Here is a 21,644-nt window from a genome sequence, read left to right as displayed (position 1 = left end):
CGGGTGAAGGGAGTGGGGTGCTGGAAGGGGTAGAGGTTGGAGGAAGGACGGAATGACCAAGGACACTGGCTGCCATCAAAGAGGAGACCACAGCCTGAAAAGATCTCTGTAGGCCAGACACGGCACCATGAATGCCATCCAGGTAGGCATTGGTCTGCTGCTCCTCTGATGCTAGCCCCTGGATGGCATTGGCGATAGTTGTCTGCCCTACGGAGATGGTCCTCAGGAGGTCAGTAGCCTCCTCAGTGAGGGCAGCAGGGCTGACTGAGGCAGGGGATGAGGTGCCTGGGGTGAAGGAGACGCCCACCCTTCTGGGTGAGTGGGCACAGGAAACTCGGTGGGGAGCAAATGGGAGGGTGGTGATGGTATGAGGGGTAGCAGAAGATGACACAGAATGGGTGGGCCCACTAGGGTCCGCCACCACCAGGAGCACCCATCGGAGGAGGTATCAGAGTCACTACCTCCAGTGGTAGTTGCCTCCCCCATGGTACTACCCTCGCCCTCCAACCCACTGGTCCCCTTGGCATTTATCGACTCTGCCTCCATGGAACCGTGGGCCACTGCAGCCCCACTCGCCGGTACCACAGCTCCCTCACCAGATGATGCTGATGTACACTGACAACACAAGAGAACAGGGATGGGGAGACAAAACAGCAGAGACACTTTTAAATAGCTGAATGGGGGTACATAACTGGTTCTCACATACACCCACACTGCAAATATTCCACCATGCAGCACCTACTACCATACACATGGCTATGCCCCAGACTAGTGGCCACAACCCTGCTCTTCTGCCATTTCCAACATCACAGAAGGACCTGAAGTACTGCAGACCTGTCACCTACAACCTAACTTCTCACGGGGGCCCTTATGTAAAATGACATCAGTCAGAGTCCCTCACATCCATCAAGGAGGCATACAATGGTTTCTGTACTCACCCCCTTGTGTCAGCCTTCAAGTGCCCATCCAGGTCCGGGTAAGCCACAGCCACAATGGGGCGCATTAGGGGGGTCAGGGCCTAATGGGTACCCCTTCTTCATTGGGAGGACTTACTCAGCTGGGCCTCTCAGGTCTTCCTCGCCCAGCTCCGCAGGTCCTCCCACAGCTTCCTGCAGTGGGTGCTCTGCCGGTTGTAGACCCCCAGGGTCCGCACCTCCCTGGTGATGGCATGCCGAGTCCTCTCTTCTGATAGTCGCTGGCCTATATGTGACACACAGAAAAAGTAACACAGAGGTCAGACAATGCCCATTAGATACAGCTGGCTATACAGCTCCATGGGACGGACACTCACAACAGCATAGCAGTACCTCACACATGCAGCATGTCACGAATCCCACAACTGTACAGTGTCAAACGTGCACACATGTTTACAGCCATCTACCACAATTACACATATCCATGCCCCCCAATCCATCTACTCACCTGTACCTCTAGTCGACCATAGAGCTTAGGATACAGGGGTAGGATCCCGTCCACGGGCTTGTCCAGTTCCTCAGTGGTGAAGGCCGGGGCCCTTTCCCCTGCCACTCATGCCATTTTCAGGCCCAGAGTCAGGACACAGCAGCACACTCAGTGGAGTACCTGCATGCACGTAATCCAGGAGTTAAGTGAAGTTGGGATTACAAGATAGCGTGCGCTCCACAGCAGTGTGCACCGCCACCGCCGGCGGTGATCATGATATGCTAATATTGCCCATTGACAACCATGTTAACCAATGAATGGTCGAATGGCGGTGAACACCGCCTTACGCTATTGTGCCAACCGCTAGTGGTATGAGGTCACTTCCACTACAAAATTTCTGGATTACAGGGGCCAGACATTTTGGCCATTACTACGCAGTTATTAATTTCTCATTTGCCCCATGCAGGCTCTGTTGTCCCCAACCCCCATAGGCATGAACAAATGTACATTTACTCACCACAAAAGTCCTGATGTATCATTGAGGACATGTCACTCCAGTTTAACATCCTACTATGCATACGTGTCATCGACTTGTATGCCAGCAGCGCTGAATATTTAACATGCTGGGCAGATGTATGTGTGTTCCTCACATGTGTTCTCAACTCCTCATAGGAACAGACCCATGTGGCGAGGGAGGGCCCCATCGGTGTACAGACCACTTGTTGATTTGGGGACCATGGTGGAGCGTCCCATCATTATCAATTACTGACTCAACCGTGCTATTATTAATGAACTTTATGCATTACTGGATCCAGCACTGAGCCCAGCTAATCGGAATCAGCATGCCATCCCTACTGAAGTGCAAGTGCTCTCTGCACTCCATTTCCTGGCCATGGGCTCATTTCAAGTGACAGTGGGCATGGGTGCATGTTTTTCACAGCCAATGTTTAGCATTATAGTGTCCAGATTCCTGAATGCATTTGCACGACACCTGTAGTCCTATGTGAGGTTTCCCCAAAGTGCTGACCTCCCTGCCATCAAGTCAGAATTCCATGCCTTTGCCAACATTCCCAATGTGCTAGGTGACATTGATGGAACCCACATAGCTCTCATCCCCCCAAGAGTAAGTGAACAGGTGTACAGAAACAGGAAGAACTTTCACTCCATGAACATTCAATTGGTGTGTACTGCAGATCAGGACATCTCACATGTGAATGCCATGTTCCCTGGATCAGTCCACAATTCCTTTGTTCTGAGGAACAGCAGTGTGCCACGCATGATGGAACAACTACAAGGGGACAGAGGATGGATCATAGGTGAGTGTGTGTGACACTCCTGTTTTGCCCCCTTTTACAGGTGATTCCAGCTACCCCAACATGCGTTGGCTCCTGACACCAGTGAGGAATCCTAGGGCAGATGCTGAGAGGAATTACAATGAGGCCCATCAACGTATTAGGAGGGTGATAGAGCGCACAATAGGTCTCCTGAAGGCTAGATTCTGTTGCCTCCATATCTCTAGGGGATCCCTGGCCTATGAGCCTGAAAATGTGTGTAGAATGTTGGTGGTCTGCTGCACGCTGCACAACATGGCTGTGAGGAAATCTATCCCCCTATTGGAGGAGGAGGGGGCTGTATATCCAGACCAGCTTCCTCAGAGAGGGGATGAGAGTGATGGTGATGATGAGGAGGGGGAATATGTACACTGCAGGAACCAACTGATCCAACTGTACTTCCAGCAACTAAGTGGTACTATTTGATGCTGTTGCTGTCTGTGCAGCATACTGTCGGTATGCCTTATCCTCTATGGGGTGTTGAGTCTATAGACATTGTCACTGTGACCAGCTTTTCATGGGACATGTGTAATTATGGACAATTTGTTTGACATTTCTGTTGGCACAACCCCATGTAAAGCCTGGGGTGCCATTTCTGCAGTTAAGATATGAATAAATTATTTCAATGACAATTGCATGCACACTTCCATTTGATTCAACATAATAATAGGGGACATATACATTGGTGTAAATTTGTTTTATTTGGTGTGAGGGATGCCATGGTGCTCTTTACAGTGATGGGAGTGGGCTACTGGTGAATGTCCATATTGGCTACATGGTCTCAGCGATTGTTGGCAGTGGTAATATGTCCATCTGTTATTTACAGTTTTTGGTGTTGTTATTGCATGGTGTAGATGGTGGTTCAGTGGCACACTTGGACGACAGTTCTTGTCAGACTCACTTCTTAGAGGGAGCCTTGGTCTTGGCAGGTGTTCCAGTGCCATATCTGGGCCTAAGGGACAGTTTGGGTGTCAGGTGTTGGCCTGTACGGGTTGAGGTGCAGGTCTCCTGTGTGTCCCCAGATGGTGGCACAAGTCCAGTTGCTGCTGTTGCTGTTGTTGGCTGGTCTGTATTTTGGCTTGTAGGCTGTGTTGGAACAAGGTGCAGCAGTGCACCTGCTATGGTGGCCATAGTGGTATTGTGCAGTTTCCACTGCTCCATGGTCTCTTGGTGTTGGGCTCTCTGCAGCCTTTGACTCTGCTCCAGGTTGGCCACAATCTTGGCCAATCTGTCCTGGTTCTGGTGGTATGCTCCCAGGACCTGAGAGATCATGTCCTGGGCTGCAGCATCCTTTCTGTGGCCTCCTCCCTGGGCCACTGATACCCTCCTACTGGGCCTACCCGCCTGTGTCCCTTGCACAGGTCTGGCAGAACCACTTGAACTGGGGCCATCGTCTTCCTGCCTGTTGGTAGGTGGTAACTGTGGCCTCTGTCCTTGTGTTCCACCAGTCTGTGGCCTGGATACACAGGTGTGGGTCTGGTTGCCCTGGCCTGATGTTGGTGGGTGTGTGGTAGGGGTCTCAGTGGTATCCTGGGTGGGGCTGCTGGAAGGTGGCAGTCCAGGACTGTGTGAGAGGCCAGGGTATTCTTCCCTGTCCAGGGTTCCCTCTCCCGTGTCCTGGGTGGTGCCTCTGTCTCCATGTGGTGCACTTCCACTCCTTGTCCTGTCCGTCAGGATGGCATGGGTGGTAGTGCCTGTTGGGGGAATGGACATGTCTGTTACAATTGCAGAATCAGATGGGGTGCACAGGGCTGTGCTGTTTTGTGCAAGTTTTTCTTCTTTTGGACCATGCAGGGTGCCTTTGTGAGGTTGCCATTGCATTTTGCTTAGGCTGTGGAGGTGCACTGTGGGTGGTGTAGTGCCTTTATGATTACTTGAAGGGGTCGGTGGCTGTGTACAGGGGGAGGTATGTGGGCCTGTTGGTGGAATTGTGGGCATGCAGGGTGACTGGCTGTTCTTGTCCTGGTAGATGTTGGAGGGGTGGGGTGGTGAATGCATTACAGGTGTGATGGATATGGGGTAACTGCAGACGCCTTACCTGAGTCCATTCCTCCTGTGACTCCATTGAGGCCCTCAGGGTGCAGGATGGCCAGTACCTTTTCCTCCCAGTCAGTGTAGTTGGGGGGTGTTGGTGGAGGTCTTCCCCCAGTCTTCTGGACTGCAATGTTGTGCTGGGATGCCATGGACCTCACCTTCCCATGCAGGTCGTTCCATCTCTTACAGATGGTGTCCCTCGTGCGTGGATGGTGCCCCACTGCATTGACCTTGTTGACAATGGTCTGCCATAACTCCATCTTCCTGGTGATGGTTGTGTGCTGGACCTGTGCCCTGAATAATTGTTGCTCGACCTTCAGTATCTCGTCCACCAGGGTCCTTAGCTCCCATTCTGTGAATTGTGGGTGCTTGGGGGGTGCCATCCTGTATGTTATGAGTGGTGTGTTGTGTGGGTCTTGGTGAAGGTGCTGCTGTGTGGTTGGGTGTGTGATTCATCTGTTGTGGCGTTCAGTGTCTGCTTGTGGAGCTCTCAATCTCAGTTGTCCTATTGGCGATGCAAAGGATTGTGGGGTGTGTCTGTGAGTGTTTTATAGTGTTGTGGATGTGTGTCAGGTGTGTGGGTTTCAAACTTGCCAATGTGTGCAATTCTTACTGTTGGGTTCCATTGCTGGCTGTGGCGGTCTGTACCGCCAATGGTCGTTCGACTTCCACTGACTGCCGCAGTGATTTTTGCATCATTATTTAGAGGGTGGCGTGTTTGTGTGCTCGGCAGTGGTGGGGTGGGATGTCCTGCATTTTTGCCGACAAGGTCCTGCCGGTGTCTGGTAACTGGGACATTTTTTGACAAATTCTGATTTTTGCATCTTTATTTGGCAGGTTTCTGTTCACCGCCAATGGTGGGTTTCTGTTCATGATCACCACAGCGGAGAACGGTGTTTACTGCCATGTTCATAATGACCCCCAAAATGTTTGTAGGGCAGTTTACAACACAACCCCCTCCCAGCCTAAAGCCAGGGCAGGCCAATCAATACATTGCTGAACTTCCCTGTTTATGGTGATAGACCTGAACAATGGCCCATAGTGCATGGGCTCTTACCAGTTCTATACCTCTCTTATTCTGGGTAGAGCCCTCAATCAACACTCTCAGGGCCCACTGAACTAACCCAGGAGGAGCCCTTCTCCTCATTGGTCCCTCACCCAGGAAAAACTCTGATGACAAGGACAACAACCAACCCAATCTACTGACAGCTGTCAGTGTGAAGAGCCAGTCCCTAAGCCACCTTGGGGTCGCAAGCCTCTGTGGTTTTAAAAAGTGGGGAGGAATAGCCCCAGGTGCCTGGCATCCTTTTTCTACCTCTCCTTCCACCAGTTCAGTGGTGGTATCCTGAGACTGGTCACTCACCTTAGGGTATGAGCCCTCAGGCTGAGCAGGGGACAGTGGTTGGCTCTTCCTCCTCCTGTTCCTGTTGGTGGGGTCCTGTACCCTCATCCTTGGACGGGTAACCCTAGACAACTGATCTGTGAGGGTGCCTTAGGGCCACCCCTCCCAGTTCCCCTGATACGTAGGGCAACTCATTCCCCAGAAGGCAGTCTATGGGCATCTGGGGACTAACTCTGACCCTCTTCTGGTTAACCACTTCACCCCACTCTGGGGATACCAGGGCCACAGGGCGAAAGAAGTCTTGCCCATGGGCTGGTGTCACCCTACACATCTGCCCCATGTCCTGCTCTAGGGAGACAAGCCTTTCCACCATCATGGTACAGCTAGACCCACTGTCCCTCAGAGCAGTGACTGGGACCCCATTCACTGTCACCTGGTGGAAGTGGTGACTCCCACCCTCAGGATCACCAACTCACCCTCTGAGTCCACCTCCCAACTAAGGGATATCATGGCACAGTCTATGACCTGCCCCTGAGGCTGACCTCCCCTAAGGACACATTGGCAACCCTGTAGAGGGGTCACCAGCGAGGAGTTTCTTAGGACAGAATGAGTACCCTTTCTTGTGTCCCAACTGGGAACACTCAAAGCACTGGGGTTTAAAATGTGGTGCCCTGGGGCACCTTCCAACAGAACCTCCCTCCTTCCTGTCAGAAGGGACCTGGGGCCCTTTTTTCCCTCTTGTATCCTGGGACCTGTCTGTGTCTCCCTTGACCCCCCCTCCTGCTTCATTCGGGGTCCCTGTCCACCCTTGGCTGAAGCTCCCACATTCACCTTCTTGTGGACTCTGGTTCTCATGGAGCAGTCCACCTTCATAGCAAGCTTCCTGGGGTCAGTCAGCTTACTACCAGTCAAGTGCTGCGAAGCTCTACAAAACACAGACTAGACAAGTGCCCCCATGCAATTAAGTTGTACAGGCCCTGAAAATCTGTGACATTACTGCCCCTCACCTAACCCTTCATAGATCTGCAAAAATAATTCACACATTCTAACCAGGTCTGTGAATCAGCTTTCTTACTTCCTTTAAACTGATCCCTGTACTTGTCAGGAATGAGACCATACCTAGTGTGAAGGACCTCCTTCATGTCAGAACAGGTGAGGTTGTACCCCGTACCCACAGGTAAGAAGGTGTTCCTCCCCTCCTCTATGAAGTGGTTCCACAATCCTGCTCCCCAATTCTTCTCAGGGACCCCATTCATGTGGATAGTTTCCACATATCACTGAAACCACCTCTGGATATCATCTCCCTTCTTGTAATGCCTTCATACTTTTTGGGGATGTGTACTATTCTATCTGAGTGCTCTGAGGTATTGCTGCCATCACTAACGCTGGATCTACTCCTCTGATCCAGCTCCTTTACTGTGAGCTCATGGTTTAAAAGCATCTTCCTTTCATCCATTTTAACCTCTCCAACTCAATTTGATGTATCCTAGTTTCCCTTTTGTCCTGCAGCTCCTCTTGGGACAGACCCTTGTAAACACTGCTGCTGCCTGGCATAGGGGATACCTCCTCCCCTGGCAGCTCCTGCACCATCAGCACATCTTCCCTTAGATTTGGCTTCAGGGTCTCCACAATTGAATCCTCAGAATGCTCATTGGCATTTCTGGCTGCTACCCAGGCCAGCAGCACCTTTTGTAGCTCCTCCTTATTGATGAGCCCTTTACCTTGAACTTAGAGGCTTTTTCAAAATGACTTGAGTTCCTTCACAGTGTAGGTTTCCAACCTATCCTCCTCAAAAACCAAATCCAGGGATGTGATTGATGATGCTCTTGAGTGTGACATGATGTAGCAGGAAGTTCAAGTTGAACTCAAGAACAAAAATAGGTCAAAGGTAAAATCATAAACAAAAAGCATGTGTGTGGTACATAGTGGTCTGCGAAATGGTAGTAGTACATGAATCACTGTAGGTCAATTGCAAATGCAAGTCTCATCCTCACCGCTGACAACCAATGTCAGAAATAGTGTCTCAAGTTGGCAGTCGGTTTGATCCCTGTCCAATTAGGGACCCTCACTCTACCCAGGATAAGGGAGATACCCAGCTCAGATAACCCCTGCTCACCCGCTTGGTAGCTTGGCACGAACAATCAGGCTTATCTCAGAATCACTGTGTAAAACATTTGCACAAACCACATAGTAATATAGTGAAAACACTACAAAAGGATACTACACCAGTTTTAGAAAAATAGTTAATATTTATGTGTGTAAAACAAGACCAAAACGAGAAAAACCCAATATAAAATAATTAAGATATTAATTTTGCAGGAAATACTTAAAAATGCAGTACCTTGAAGTTGATAGCTTCATCTGGGGCTATCACGGCGTCGTGAACAATAACTCCAACAGTTCAGGCCGGCCACAGCGTCGCAATCCAGCTACAGTGTAGGGAAGCCCCACAAACAGTGCCTTGGAAATGTAGGGCGTCATGATCCTTGCGGTGAGATTTGGAGTGCGGCGTCACTGGCTTTGCAGGCATCAGTTCCAGAGGTAAGTGCGGGGATCATTGGGCCCTTGAAGTCACACACTTTGCAGATCAAACTCCGAGCTAATGATGAAGTCAGCAATGCTGGTGTTGATGGTGTCGTGGCTGCAGTACAAAGCGGGACGATGCAACGTGCAGTGCCCACAGGTCAAGGTGGAGGCAGCGGGTTGGTGATGGTGTCCTGTGACATCGGAGAGACCAGGGCTGCAGTGTGAAATGGGGTGGTGCGACATGCGATGTCTCCAGGTCACAGCGCAGGTAGTGGCATTGTCATTGCTGAAGCGCTGTTGTCAGTAGGCCCAAGGTAGTAGTACAACATGAGACAGGTTCCAACTAGCACGCATGGATTGTGATGCATACAGGGGCATCACTGGACTAGAGCTGAGGGCGAGATGGGACAGTGAGTCATGTACCTCACAAGCGGTGTCCTCAGGCCACAGTGCAAGCAGCGGCATCAGTGTCAGTGTGGATCATCGTCATTGGGAATGCCAAGGTTGTGGTGTGAGCAAGTCAATGCAGAGTGAGAGCCCACAGGTCATGGTGCAAGGAGCGGCTCAGTGGCAGAGACAGTGAGAGTCGTCAGTGAGACCAGGGTTGCGGTGTGACGTGGGGCATGGCTCCGTGTGGCATTGTCAGGTCATGGTGCAGTCAGCAGCGTTGGAGGTGGTAACACAGTGGTTTTTATTCTGTTGCAGCACAAAACACACAGTTCCCAGTGATGTTGGCAGATGAAGCAGAAGTTTTTGATATCCCTGAGACTTCCAACAGGATCAAACTCTACTTCAATTCCTTGGAGAAACTTCACAAGTAGGATACACAGCAAAATCCAGTCTTTGTCCTCATTAGAGCAGAAGCAGCAACTGCAGACCAACCCAGCAAAGCATACACAGCAAAGGGGCAGTACTCATCTTCCAGCTCTTCAACTTTTTTCCTTGGCAGAGGTTCCACTTGATCTAGAAGTGTTCCAAAATTCTCTGGATTTGGATCTTTGAAGTAGGCAAATGTCAAAGGAAGGTCTCAGTTATTCACAAAATCCTGCCTTGCCCAGGTCTGGCTCCAGAAACACTCCAGGGGGTCAGAGACTGCATTCTGTGAGGACAGGCCCAGCCCTTTCAGGTGCAGGTGTCAGCTCCTCCCTCCCCACTCTAGCCCAGGAGACTCATCAGGATATGCAAGCCACAATCTAACTCTCTTTGTGTCACTGCCTAGAGGGAATTCACAGCCCAACTGTTTGTCTGACTCAGAAGTGGAATACACAAGCAGGCAGAGGCACAGAATGATTAAGCAAGAAAATGCCCACTTTCTAAAAGTGACATTTTCAAATTGACAATCTAAAAACCAACCTTACCAAAAGATGTATTTTTAAATTGTGAGTTCAGAGACCTCAAACTCCAGTTCTGTATCTGCTCCTAATGAGGAACTGCACATACAAGATATTTAAAGGCAGTCCCCATGTTAACCTATGGGTGAGATAGGCCTTACAATAGTGAAAAATGAATTTGACAGTATTTCACTATCAGAGCATGTAAGGCACACCAGTATATATCCTACCTTTTAATACACTGGTCCCTGCCCATGGGGCTACCTAGGGCTTACCTTAGGGGGTGCCTTACATTTACAAAAAGGGAAGGTGTGGGCCTGGCAAGTGGGTACACTTGCCATGTCAAATAGTCAGTTTAAAAGTGCACACACAGACACTGCAGTAGCAGGTCTGAGACATGTTTACAGGGCTACTCATGTGGGTGGCACAATCAGTGCTGCAGGCCTACTAGTAGCATTTGATTTACAGGCCCTGGGCACGCATAGTTCACTTTGCTATGGACTTACTAGTAAGTCAGATATGCCATTCATGGATAAACCAATCACCATTTCAATTTACACAGGTAGAACTTGCACTTTAGCACTGATCTGCAGTGGTAAAGTGCACATAGATAATAAACCAGCAAAACGAATCTGAAAAAATAGGAGGAAATATGCAAAAGGTTTTGGGATAACCCTGCACAAGAGGCCAATTCCAACAGGTAGCAATCCTGCCTGCGCCATACCTGCAGTTAAACAAGCATTGCTGGAATCAGGAAGAAATTGTCTGGAGAGCTCGAATGCTGTTCTGTGCGAGCCACTCACCTGCACTTCATGGAGCAATGACAATTCCCCAATCCCGGTGAGGACTAACATGACTGCGATGAAGAGTAAATTACCCTCTTACAAGTCCTCAAGGGGAAGAGGGATTTGGGAAGAGAAAAAGAGAAAATACCAGCATGTGCATCATGGACTGCAGAATCAGACTTTTGGACCATGGACTGAGTGTTGTGTTGGGCACCAGGACTTCTGATTTTTCAAAATACTGGTTTCTTGATTTTTAAGATTGTGCATTACAAAGTAATTACTTCATTAATACGTTGAACTTGCATAAATTATTGTACATTGCATAATGTCAGTTATTGTTGACACATTTTGCATATGTTTCTATAAGGCTGAAAAAGTCTCTTCCTCTTTTTACAATACTTTCGGAGTCCCTGAAGCAATGTCCCAACTCAAAAGCAATCAACTTGATTAAAAGGCTTCTTTGTGTTCTGGTGTAATCTATTGCCAATAACAGTTTTGATAAACTTGCTCTATTTCCAATCTCCTAATTCTCAGGGGAACACTTGGAAATTTACAGGAAATACGTCTTTCCTTAATGTCTGTTTAGCAGTATCTTGGATTCCCACTCAAGCAATGAATCACGCTAGTTCTTGTTGTCATAAATTATTTAAAAGACAGAGCTCTGTTTTGTTTCATTTAAGCAATTAATCTTTCTTTATCTTGACCTTAACCTTTCTTGTTTTCTCTCTTTTACAGAAAATACAGGATCATTGGCAGAAGACGGAAGAGGAGAGCCAGGATTCTGCAGGAAGCTGACTGGAGGTTGAGGATCACCGGAACTCGACTGGAGGCTGTCTGGAGGATGAAAAATGCTGGAACTCGACTGAAGCTGGTTGGAGAACGAGGGACAGTGGAACTCGCCTGGAGGTAGGCTAGAGAAGAAGGAACTTGACTTGGATTGGAACTCGACTGTAGGCAGACTTGAGGACAAGGAACTTGACTTGACTGGAAACAGGTGAGAAAAGCAACAGGTACAAAGCAAAGCAAGTCCTCAGACTCACAAGCATCCTTAAATGATCAAATGTGCACATGTGCCTTAGGCAGTTGATTTCTTGTTACGGAAATGAGCAATTATCCTACTGATGGTGACACATGTTCAATACAGATCACATTGTGAAGAGCACATGTTTTGGCAGTTACATTTGGAGCAGGGGAAAGGTAGTTGTTTGCTTGTTAAGGAAATAAACAATTATCCTCCTGATTGTGGCACATGTTCAATACAGATCACATTGTGAAGAGCAAATGTTTTAGCACTTACAGTTGGAACAGGTGGAATACAATGTGCATAATCAACAAGCATTGGTTATAATTAATGAGACATTTAACACGCATTGGTTATTGCAAACTTGATATTCAAGGATGTAATGAATATACCCAAATAGGTCTGAATGTTGCAAGCAACAGCATCTTACTGTAATTGAGCTCTTGGATGTGCTAGTGTGCACATAACAAGTGCTAACCGCCCAGCAGAATTGGCTCACCACAATGGCAGCTAAATAGTCAGGATGTTGTAAAAAAACTTCCAGTACCGAAGTTGTTTCAATGAGGAGGGCTACTTTCAGCAACATAGTTTAGTTTTTGATGGTCACAGAGATGAAGTTATAGGAGGTACACCAGCCCCAAAGGAGAAGTTAGTGCCAAGGAACAAAGAATGTATTATTAGGCATTAGGTTTTACAGATGTGTCCTCCAGGTCTTGTCTACGAGAAGTAGTGCAGTACTAAACATAAGACAAGAGGCATTTTGGAAATACAGATTGTTCCTAAAAGTCAAACAAAATTGTAGACTTCTAAAAAAATACTTGATCCATGCAGGGCTTGTAAACTTTCAAATCTGCCAGTGAATTCTTTGGCTTGTTTGTCAAAACAGGTGAGTTACAGTGCTTCCAATCATGTTTAAATGCAGTCAGTTCAACATACTATGATGCACAACCTAGGAAGTTGTACTTAGTAAAAAGTTCAGCTCTTCATCTAGAGTCAATAAATGGCACATTGTTATATGGGATATACTTTGATGTTTCAAAAATTGCAGATGAAAATCAAATTACATACTCAGGACCAGAAAGAGGAAGTGAGGACAATTACATAGTAGTGGAGGCTCCCAGAAATCCTAGAGATAATGCATTAAACAGTTTTCATAAATAAATCACTTCCAGATATGGAGGAAAAATATTATTCAGGAGAAAAAGAGAACCATAAATCTACTTTAAAGATATATTGTTGTGAAATTCAAAAATTCCCACCTGAATGTTTTATCAGATTTTGACAGCCACTAATACTTCAATAGAGATATTTAGAATGTTTCAATCTTCCCTTGCTCATAAAGTTTGTAAGTGGCACATTAAACCCTTCTCTGAGCTCTGTGAAAATATACCTCTATCTGTTCATGAGAAAATGTAACAAATATACAAAGAATTTAATGAGGATGTAGACCATTCATCTGGTCCTGATCCCACTCTTTACATTAGAAGATCCTTTGGACCAGTTCTGTTGGATTTTGAGGGCATCTCTCCAGATGATTTGGCCCAAGCAATTTTGTACTGTTCGTGTGGCATTCTGCTGGATTTTTCCCACTCCATAGCCTAGCCTCTGCACATATTAAAACCAGTTAATAGCAATCTATTTACTCAATCTTTGCACCAAACAGTGATTCCAAAGGCTTTAAAGCATGGACAGATTAATCATCTATAAAAAAAAATCCCTCCACTGCTTCTGGAGTTTTAGTCAACCCTGGACCAATTTCTCTGTTGCCAGTTTTAACTAAGATGGTTGAGTAAATAGTCACCAGATCAATCAGTACCTTAAGGCTAATAATCCAAAGCCACCACACATATTAGAAGCAATCAAAAGATCTCAGTCCTCTTTTAGTTAAAGCACAGAAAATCGTTGTTAGTTTCATAAACAGCTGAAATGAAATCACAGTGAACATCTAGGGCAGAATCAACATTAAATTGTATGTTCCAAAGCTTGGCTCATAACAGATGTTCAAAAATACTGAAAAGGCTGCTGTTTCCTCTCATTATTACGTAGCGACAGCACATGGAAATAGCCATCAGTATTTGTACACCCTCTCTATGTAGAAGCATAAAAGAAACTTGTTTCAGTTACATGTGGTTATCAAGTATCATCATAGAGACATCGCCAAGCAACCAGAAACAGTACCTGGTCAAACAGCCTGGACCTGGATATAATCTGAGCTGAGTCTCTGAGGTTTTAAGTATAGATGATTGGAATAACAACAATCTGATATTGTGATGTCATTATTTACGTGACTGCTGGACTAGCCCTGGCCTGCCTTATACAACCACTAGAGCATATCACACCAAGGCCCAAATTTAAGAGGGCATAGCGCCTCCTTGCACCACATTAGCATCATTTTTGTTTACACTAATGTGGCCCACGAGGCCAAAATCGCAGCACCAGATTTACAAAGTGGTGCAATGCATGCATTGCGCCACTTTGTAACCCCATGCACCACATTATGCCTGCACCAGGCATTGTATATGCAAGGGGTGCATTCCCTGTTAGGGGGTAAAATAATGGCAAAAAGAAATCTAAACGATTTCTTTGCACTGTTTTTTTGGCATTTTTAATGCCTGCTTAGAGCAGGCATTAAAAGGGGGCAGACGATTTGTTACAATGTACCCCTATGTACTGTTCAGAGTTAGCACCAAAATGTTGGCGCTAACCCTGAACAATACATCAATAACATCATGGTGAAAGACTAATGGAAAGACTGAAATGCTAACCTATACATCAAATAGATTGTATCAATCCACGTCTCCCTAGTAAATGAGAATGCCTGAAAAATGTACCTTATTGCATGATGTTGGGCAAGCAGAAAGGACAAAATGCTACAATGAATGCCAATTTCATATCAAATAAGTATGTTTTTCTGAAAAAACCCAAAGATCAATAAACAAACTACAAATCTTATGAGCACACTTAAACACATATACATAGGTCCCTATTCGCTGACATCCGCATTCCACATTGTTGATTATATATTAGAATTAAGCTAGCCTATTGTGAGGGAGTGTTAGACCTGACATCCTTGGTTTGATATCCCCACAGAATTTTTGCCTTAACTCAACTGGTTTTGCTGAATTTGTTTTTGTTGACTGTAGGACTCTGTGCACTTTACAACTACGAACCAGTGTAAAGTACCTACGCTCTCTCCTTCAAACATGGTAAAATTGGTTTACACCTAATTGGTATATCTAATTTACTTGCTAGTCCCTAAAAAAGGGGTACTTCCTGTATCCATGGCCAGCAAATTAGATTATACCAGTGAGCCTGCAGCACTCATTCTGCCACCCACTAAAGTAGCATTTTAACACACAGCTCAAGTCTACCAAAGCAGTCTGTATTACAGTTTTAAACTGGCATTTCCAACTCGCAAAATAAATCGTTTCCCAGGCCTAAACCTTATTTTTTAATACTTATAAGTCAACCTTAAGGGCGGCCCTAAAGGCCCACAGGACAGGATGCATGGTATCTAAAAAAGTAGGACATGGGAGTATATGTTTTACATGCCCTGGTAGTGAAAAACTCCTAAGGTTGTTTTTCACTGTCAGGTCTATTTCCCTCATTTGCTGACACTGAGTTACCTTAATTAATTAAATATGTGCTAACCTTTGATTAGTGAGAAAGTAATAATATATAGTTTACACTCAAATCAATTGTAAGTTTAAACAGTCTTTAATGGTGAAGTCAGATTTTAAGTTACAATTCTGAAAATGGCACTTTTAGAAGGCTGACATTTTCTTATATTAGTTATTTGTGACTTCTACCAGTGCTTGAAGGCATATAACTGTGAATGGCTCTGCTGTTGGAGATTGTGTATTTGAGACATTAACACAAAGAGACGAGGCATGGGCATGATGGGCCCTTCTGCCAGGATGGCTGGGGTGAAGCTTTGGCATGCCCCACTTATACTTCAAAGGGCTTTCCTCTAGCACACACAAGGGGTTCTGACAGCAGCCTATTGTCAGCCTAGACAGTTTCTAGCCTTTACAGGGGAAGGGAGGAACTTTCCAGTGCCAGATGTGGGGGTAGGCTAAGATGTTCCACTACATACATAAGCTGGCATGGGGTACAAAGATTGCACTTCTCAATTAACTAATCAGAACACTCCTGTACCTTTGGCCATTACAGAAGAAGGACCTTCCTGCCACCAGAGGACTGTCCTGCTGCTACCAGAGGACTGCCTGCAACAGCCCAGCTGACCTTCAGCAGTGGATCTGCCTGAACCTGCAACTGAACCTTAACAACAGACTCACTCAACAGACCAAGTCACAGACTCATGTACTCACTCGTAGACCCACTCAGGCTCTCACACACCAACTCACACACTCACACAGACACTCACACATGCACTCACAATTATACTCTGATATCCACACTCACACCCAGAGATGTCCTCTCACACCTACTCTCACACCCAGACAGACATTCTCACACCCACATAGACCCTCTCACATCCACTCTCATTCACAGGCACTGTCACACCCAGTTTCACAACCAGAGAAACCGTTTCACACCTATTCTCACACCCAGAGAGACAGGGCCTTCAGCGCTGGTTTGGGCTGTTATGGGGTTGTGCGCAGGGCCTGGCCTAACCGAAGGCCATGTGCATGGTGGTGGTTGGATTAACGTATAGTAATTAAATTTACTTTACATTTCAAAAAACAGAGAAAATTGACTGGAACATCCAAAGGTTTCAGGGACATTATAGTTAGGAAATAGAATTAAAAAACCCTTGAAAAAACAAAGGTTATAGGGATGTTATTTCTATCTGCTAATTATCCCAGATATTACAGCACTCATGACTGTGCATGGCGGGGGCACAAACTATAGTTACCTTGCGGTGCGAGTTATAGTTACTTGAAAAACTCCAACAATACCTGTTGAATTTTTATGGTTTTGTGCGAACACCTTCAGAACCTAAGTGTAATGTCCCTGTAACCTTTGTTTTATTAAGTTAATTTACATATATATATATATACTGTATATATATATATATATATATATATATATATATATTCTATAGTAATGTTTAGGCAGGGCCATAGCAAAAATTGCTGAATGGAACTATACCATATTTGTCAGAAAGCTAGATTTTGGTCTGCAGATTGTGCTTTTTATTATTTGGTATAAATTTATTCAGTAGTTTTTGAGAAATTAAGGTTAAAAAATGTTTGTGTGTATCTGGGTGGTTCATTCCGCGAGAGGCTCAAGAGAATCTTACTAGAGTGCAAAGTCAAAAATAGAACTTTATGATTGGCCCGAGGAAGCTTTATTTCCCTTGAGCCAATTCACTTCCATGGGAGTCAGACTCCTGTGGGAGCGAGTACTCTGAATGGCTGCCAGCAACGTCAGAAAATGTTGCTGGAAACCATTACAGATAGTCCTCTGGGACTTAAGACCAGATGTATAAATTTTTCCAATAGTGATTATTTAATTTACATTTTTTGCAAATCACAATTTGATAATCGCTATTTGAAGGTATGAAACTCCAGAAGTTTCCTTTAGCAATTCCCAACAGCTTGCAAATCGACCTACCTCATTAATATTCATGAGGTAGGTCACAATTTGCGACCCATTGTGAATAGCTACAATCACAGTGATGGTGGCCTGCTGGGCTCAAAAGAACACCATGTCTGTGATTGCTTTTAAATAAAGTAATCTTTTTTTTTCCAAATGCAGCCCGTTTTCCTTAAAGGTAAACGGGATGTGCTTAAAAAAGAAAAATGAAAAGTTTTCTTTTTATCTTTTAAGAGTCGGCAGTGGTCCATCGGACGACTGCCTCCTCTTAAAAAATGTCTTTGCATGCATGCATTCACAAAGAAAATGGGTTACCACCTACTTTAAGTAGGTGGTGAAATGCAAATGTTTTGCCACTGCATTTTCGTCACAAAACATTCCCACATACCACTGCGATTTGGTATCAGGAAGGGACGCCCTTGACTGGAACCCTTCCTAATACCAATATGTAGTTGCAATTCGAATTAGCATGTTACTGAATCGCAAATTACGATTCATACATACCAAAATAAAATTTTACGTAGGGCGATTGCATGCATGATCCATCTGCCCCTAAGTCTCCTATCATGACGTAAAAAATAAAATAAAATACGAGGGAGCAGGTTAGGGATAACTTGCCCTCATTGGCCCCATGGAGGTGGCCCAGAGGTACTCCCTGGGGCCAAAAAAGAAATAATATGGCAACAGACTCCCGCAGAATTGTAAAAGAAATAATGGTGGCCAGGGCCACATGGTTTAATTAAGGGGAGTGGGTTGTGCTGCCCCCACCCAAGCAATTATAGCCCTGGGGAGTATAGCCTCAGGGTTACATTTTATAAGGTGAGGGGGTGCCTGGCCCTCCATCCTTAACCACTATCCGACCCGGTGAAGTCCACCTCCAGATCTGAAATGTGTAGAGCCTACAAAGACTCTCAGGGCTGATTTATTTAAGTAAAGAGAAGGGGTGTTGCAGCCTCCAATCCTTGAGTCATTGTCGGCCTGGGGAGCCCCCAAGGCTGAAAGGTACATAAAAGGGGGGGCACATGGGTACTTTAACAAAAAGGGAGGGGGGCTGCACAACCCTAACTCCATGAGCCATAAATGACCCTGGGGACCCCATCCCCTGGACCCAGCTTGCTTGTTGTGTCCTGAGGAACCCGTCCCTTGGACAGGACAGTTTCCCTGCCCACTAGGCATGGACAGGGAAATGTGTGTGCTTTCTATATGGATGGAGCTTTTTTAAAACTACCGCCAAATAGGAGCAAACACAAAGGCTGTCATTCTAACCGTGGCGGGCGGCGGTCGCCGCCCGCCATGCTGTTACCGCCGAATGACCGCTCCGTGGTCAAAAGACCGCGGCGGCCATTCCGGCTTTCCCGCTGGGCCGGCGGGCGACCGCCAAAAGAGTTGTAGGGGTGCGACGGGTGCAGTGGCACCTGTCGCGATTTTCACTGTTTTTGTGGGGCCCTGTTAGGGGTCCCCTGCACTGCCCATGCCAGTGGCATGGGCCGTGCAGGGGCCCCCAGGGGCCCCACGACACCCGTTCCCGCCATCCTGTTCCTGGCGGTAAAAACCGCCAGAAACAGGGTGGCGGGAAGGGGGTCGGAATCCCCATGGCGGCGCTGCAAGCAGCGCCGCCATGGAGGATTCCCTGGGCCAGGGGAAAACCGGCGGGAAACCGCTGGTTCCCCTTTTCTGACCGCGGCTTTACCGCCGCGGTCAGAATCACCCAGGAAGCACTGCCAGCCTGTTGGCGGTGCTTCCGCTGCCCTCCGCCCTGGCGGTCATGGACCGCCAGGGTCGGAATGACCCCCAAAGTCTGCTCACAGTGGGCAGGAGCTTTAAAAATGCTCCTGCCAGCTGGGAGCACACTTGTGATCTTTTTTTCTCTGCCTGCATTGATGAAAACAGGGACACACATCAACAGATTCCTCCTGTCCAGAGGGAGCAGTATGCAAGGAGCCAACTAAGGCATTCGGGTACCCTGGGGCTCCCAACATTCTGTATGGGGATGCCCTGGGTGGGCACCACGGCATCCACCAATAGTAAACATAGGCACAAGGCATGGGTTCCCCAAAGCCAGGATAGGCGTGGGGAGGGCTGCTGTGTAGCAACCCTTCCCTAAACAAAAACATGGTACTGGGACGCAGTCCTCAGGGCCATTTAAAGGCATGTTGCCCTCCCATAAGCTTTAAAAAAAGACACCAAATCACCTACAAACACCCCCTGTTTGATTCCTCTGCTTCAATATTAGAAGTATGAACAGTGTGTTTTCTCTATAATTTCACACTGCAAAAAACAATTTGAACTCCTTGATGGAGGTGAATGAACGTTGAGATACTGTAGTATGATCTCTTCTGTAGTGACTGTCCATGACAAGTGGGTTATTTCTTGTCATCTACTGGTCTGAGAGCAGAGTCCACGGTTCTCCCTATTCATAGCTGTTGTTCAACTGGTTTGGCCCTACCCCTTCCACCTTTGTAGTATGCAACGGCATTCCTGTCCTTGAAGAAGTTGCATGCATTCTTGATTCATTGGAGTGCAAGCTGGAGTGCAAGCTCTTTATTAATGACTGTCCAAGATGATTGGGTTCTTTCTTGTGGTCTCCTGGTCTGAGGGCAGAGTCCAGGGTTGTCACTTTTATTTGCTGGTGAGTTTTCAAAAATGCCAAATCACCTACAAGCTCCACCTGTTTTGCTCTGCCCCTTCCGTTTGCGTTATACAAGAGTGCTGGCTTTGGGTAGGTTTGCCACAGGACTGGCCGCAGGCTAGGGTCTGTTTCCAACCCTCTGCTGTACATGGCAAAAGGTCGTGCACAGGGTGGGATTGGCTTCCTGTGGGGGGTTTGCTGCAGGGTCTGGCCGCAGGCTGTGAGCACCAGTGGGTTGGGAGTACTACTTTATCCAAAACTCTACTAGAGTGGAGTAGCATAGAGTAAAGTGGGGTGCAATTAAGTACAGAGGAGAGGCATAGGTTGCAAAGGGGTGAAGTTTAGTATCATAGAGTAGAGAGGCATTCAGTGGAGTCTCATTGATAATGTAGTCTGGCTAATTAATGGACAAATAGTGCAGAGGTGCACACGTTATAGTAATTTGAAGTTGTTGAATAAATTACAAATGTGAAGTATAATTTTAACTTTAGAATTGCCAATGTTTGTGGAGTTTGATTTGTAGAGAAAAAATAAATAAGTTATGATCTTATGATAATTTGAAGGTGGTGCATAAATTATAAATTTAAGTTGTAACTATAACTTTTGAATTTATAATCTTCGTACTTTGTGTAGTTTGTGTTTGTATGGATCTATCTATCTATCTCTCTATCTATCTATCTATCTATCTATCTATCTATCTATCTATCTATCTATCTATCTGACCTGGTGGGTAGATGTATGTAATATGAAACATTATTGCCATCTAGAGATTATGGTGACATGATGAACCATGAAGCTCATGTGGGAGTGATAATCTACTGCTGCCTATTGTCCTGGCCTATTTTCCAATGACTCTAGGATCTCTTGTATTAGACTTTGTGTAAAGTGGCTCCTGATTTAAGCTGTCAATTGTTTTAGCTTTGGAACTCTATAAACGGTTCCTTAAAAATCCAGTCTTTGGCAGTACCAAGTCTGGCTATAAAAAAATCTCTTTAATAACAAGGTGTGTGGCTGATTTCAATATAATTTCTTTCCTCCAAATATAATTAGATGAGCGAATTCAACTTTGGATCTGGGTGCCTGTCATTATCTAGAGTCTGTTGGTTATTCCAACCATTAGTCTGCTGAAAAAGATGAACATATGTATTAAATCAGCCTCTGTTCTCCGTCGCATTCACTGAAAGAAACAAAGGTTAAGTAACATTATAATTACCTGAAAATGTCAGTGACAACATCAATGCTTTGAACTAAAAAAAAACACAGAATTTCACGAGTTATTGATAGCATAACTTGCACCCTGCCATGCACTACTTATGATCTCACACACTAGCACACTTATGACATGTTTTATGGACATCATTCCTGACATCACACATGACATCTCAAATGTTATGATTGATGACATCACTGATGGACATAGGCTTCACAAAAAGTAATACTATAAATACTCGCCACTATGTAACCTATAAAACAAAAATACACACTCATTAGATTGTTATCAGTGATGTCATTAGTGATGCCATCAATTATGTCATTTGAGATGTCATCAGTGATGTCATAAATCATGCTATGAGTGATGTGATACGTGAGGTCATATGCACACTGTGTTGTTGTGCACATTACACTTAGCTTTGCTAACTATAACTGGTGAATTTCTGTAGTTTTTGGAGTTCAAAACATTA

This window comes from Pleurodeles waltl, chromosome 10, assembly GCF_031143425.1.
Source record: "Pleurodeles waltl isolate 20211129_DDA chromosome 10, aPleWal1.hap1.20221129, whole genome shotgun sequence".
NCBI lineage: Eukaryota > Metazoa > Chordata > Amphibia > Caudata > Salamandridae > Pleurodeles > Pleurodeles waltl.
This window is presented reverse-complemented; position numbering follows the sequence as displayed.